Source organism: Sinohyriopsis cumingii, unplaced genomic scaffold, assembly GCF_028554795.1.
Source record: "Sinohyriopsis cumingii isolate HCF-2022 unplaced genomic scaffold, ASM2855479v2 utg000160l, whole genome shotgun sequence".
Lineage (NCBI taxonomy): Eukaryota > Metazoa > Mollusca > Bivalvia > Unionida > Unionidae > Sinohyriopsis > Sinohyriopsis cumingii.
In genome coordinates, this window is record NW_028315873.1 from 11,158,222 (window position 1) to 11,162,175 (window position 3,954).

Sequence of the window (3,954 nt, forward strand, 5' to 3'; positions counted from 1 at the left end):
CTCATTGGACTGCCGAACGAGTTTCAATTTATACTGAAAGCGCGAACGTGAAGGAAAACATCCCCCTAAAAACATAAAATTGATCTTACCTAGATCATGACCAAAATCAACAACAACGCGCGGACCTAAAAGAAACACTCGCTCACTTTTTTATGCTACCCATCACTTCAATTGACTATCCACATACGCAAAGCAATCCAATCTAACCCCAAATATACACCTCAAGCAGCCCCAAAAAAAAAACAAACATCATTTTAATCTACTATCCACACCAACCTACTTTATCACTTACAAACACAATCACACAAACACATACCCTCACATTTTTTAAGAAAGAGTTAGTGTTTATTTTCACACTACTCTACCTACACACATTGGCAAATCGATCGTTATTTCTTTTCTAGAGTATTGGGTAGCCCTGAAAAGGGCTGTTTTTTTGTTTTTTTGCTATGGCATTCTTTTTTTAGTTTCTAAGAATGCGATGTCCTCTGAGGATAGACTTTCTGGCGATAGGTCTGCTTCTTCGGAACGAGAAGAAGAATTCTTTGGTGTCGATACGACAATCGACAAAGCCTCTGTCAGCTTCAGGTTGCTGCTGCTGCTGTTGCTGCTGTTGCTGCTGTCTCTGAAGTCTGTACTTCTCTGTCCATTCTTCTTTCTCCCTGTTCATTTCTTCTCTGAAGAGCTCTTCTATCAGGTCTTCAGTGATTTTTAACATTCTCACATTCTCTATTTCTTCTGGCTTCGGTATCAGACTGTGTCTGACCCTATGCAAATTCACGTAGGCTTCGTTGAGCTTAGCTAGTTTGGAGCACATCTTCTTAGGAGGATGAGTCGACAATGGATGGCTAGACTGGGAACAACCCGGTTCTTAAAGTTAAAGCGCGGACGTGAAGGAAAACATCCCCACACGGTTTTCGAGCCGCAACGTTCATGAGAGGGATAGTAAGAAATGAAAGAGCATCAATCCAACATTCTTATAGCTAAACAAACCACAAAGGCATTTTTTTCAAAACACAACATTTTTTATTCAAAAATCACTTAACACTAACTAACAACAACTCTAACAATAATCCAACATGATAACATCAAACAATTTTTTCAAATCACCAACTTTTTTTTCTCAAATGACAATCTACTTTAAACAGGGCTGACAACGTTGTGAATGAAATTGTGATTTCCACTGTTGGAAATCATTAGACCATTGATGGACACTACGTTTCCTAGCTTGAGACAAAAGATAAGCATAATGGTCACAAAACCATCGATCTACTTTCACATCGTTTCTAGCAGAAGAACGAGGATCGAAATGAGTCACTAAATGTTCTAAGGAATAGCCCAGGCTGCGATGATGCAGAAAATACACACAGTACTGTCCACACACCAAGGAATCTGTGCCTTGTAATTTCACATTATTGAATCGGGTGGTCTGAGCATTTCTTCTCATAAAGTCGATGATATCGTCTTCCAAAGGGGGCAATCCGTACGAATCGAAATATTCCACACAGCCTTCTTGAGGAAAGTAGACGGCTACCCAGTGGGTTCCTGGGAGATGACTGTCGTCCGTGTTGATCACGTAAGCTTGATGGTCTTTAGGTTTGCGATGAGGGAGTTCATCTTTAGCACAGACGATAGGATTCCAAGAAGCCGTATAAGAACTGTGGTTCAAAAGGTAATAAAATTCCCAGGTATCCATTGATTTGTGTTTGTTTTCTTCTTCACAGGTAATAATACGTCGTCAATTCGATCCTGACTTTTTGCTTGAAAATGTCTGACGAATAAACGGTTATTCGTTCTGTTTCCTCACTCTGATTCAGGAGAGCTTCGATACGATGGATCTCTTGAGTGGTTAATGGTGGACAAGAATGTTCACGCAAGTCTTTATACCACTGGTGCAACACGTCTTTGTTCGAGATGAGACTCCAAGCTTCGTCCAGATACTCGTCCAATTTTTCTTCTTGACTCAACATCAGGCATTTATCGTGTTGAATTTGACTGGGAAGATCGTTCTGACATCCATAGCAATTTTTCTTGATCAATTCCGTTATTTTGTCGACCAAGTGTTTGGCAAAACAGCAGACTAAATGGGCTTCTTGTTCTGGCCATCTCGACTTCATCATGATATCTTCTTCGTCTTTGTCTTGAGATTCTTCTTTTTCCATGGTCTCCTCACATTTCATCTCCAAAGTTTCTCCACTAGGTAAAGAGGGATAACAGTCCATGGCTTTCTAATAATCTAGAATGACTTCTCTCAAACTGTTGATTTCTATGGTATTATCGAATTCTGCATACAGGATGACGTTCACTGTCTGTTTCAGTTGTGCTCCAAACTGAAGTTCCACACGAATCTGGCCGGATTTTATAGGGTGGAAATGTCCCTCGTCGCTGCCTTGGTCTGGAGTGAAATCAAACGCCCACAAAGCATAGCCTCCTGCATAATCCTCATACTCAATGCCGTGACTGGTGTTGGTTCCTAACTGACCGGTGGCTTCGTACAGGGACAAGTACGATCTCAAGTAATTGTTGTTGGTAAAGTCAGTTTCGAAAGGTCGGGTACACAAGGTCTTGCCATCGCGACTGACTTCGATTTTCTTCACGTCGAAGTGTTGAAAGTTGAAAGGATTTTCAGTGAAGGTTCCGTTGAAGGCTGCATTCGAGACCATACCAAGGATCAAACGTTTGGGTAACTGTCCTTGGAACAGATGATCTTCGGTTATGGATTGCAGTCCAGAAGAAATGGTGAACGTTTTCACTTCCACACGTCGTATGGGATACTTGGCGGTCGTTCTGCTCAACGTCTGACTGATGTCATTTCCCACTTTAGGTAACACTTCCACGCGTCGTACGTAGAGTCTGGCCACCATGATTTCGCTTTTAGGATTGCCACCCTTAGTAGCATCCTCATTAGCCAACAAATGGAAAGCGGCACTGCTACGATTCAGTCTCAGGCGAACATTGACACCGTTCAGCAAATATTTCTCTTGCAACCACATGTCCAAATGCAAACGATCCATCAGTTCTAAACTCTTTTTGCCTGCGATTCTGTCTCGTCTTGCCGTAAAGCCGTCATTGTCATTTGCGTCAGCTATCTTAAACTTGCCCGCTTCGTCATCTGCCCACAGCACACAGGCATTGAGATGACTTGTCTTGGCATCTGGTCCGTACGTCAAGAGATTTTCCAGGTAGGCACGGTAAGGGTAAGTATCCATGCTGCTGCTAACCAGTTTGTTATTCAAGTACAAGTCCACTGAGCTGAACAAGGAATGCATGAAATTGTTGACGGGAGCTATAATCTCAGCGGGATCTACTCCACCATCTTCCTTATCTAGAACTTGGACTTTCAAGTACAAGTAACTGCTATTCAGATCGATGTAATCTTCGGGCTGTCCTTTGATTTCAAACTCGATGGGAGCTGAGGCTGCCAATGAGGAGACGGGATGAAATTCCACCCATTGGGATTCTTGCATGGTCAAGCAGCAGGGAAGTTGTACAGACCAGGTGGCTCAGATAAAAATAAGCCTCCCAAACAAACTTTCTCCGTACAACCCTCAGATTTCAAAAATAAACCCTCCTGCGCAAATTAATCAGCGAAATTTCGACCCAGGATGCAATTTCAGGCATAAAAAAAAACAACAAAATTTAGGGGGGGGGGGTAGTAAAATTTATGTGCGATTGCAAGGAAAGGGCTGCAGATGTTAATTTTATCTTGCAATAAAACAATATCGTTGAAAATAAGATGAGTCGAAAAACTAGTACAGTTGGAGAACCTCATTCTGCCAGATTAGCGCGAGAGCAATTAGCGGCAGTAAAGAAACTTATTCCGACAAAACGATTATTTAAGAAAAAAGTTCGTGAGTACGATGATGTACAACATGGAATTTCTGAGGTATCGTCAAAATGGTTGAGTCCAGTCACTGGAGTTATCGAACAAGTCGCATATGGTAAACAAAAGAA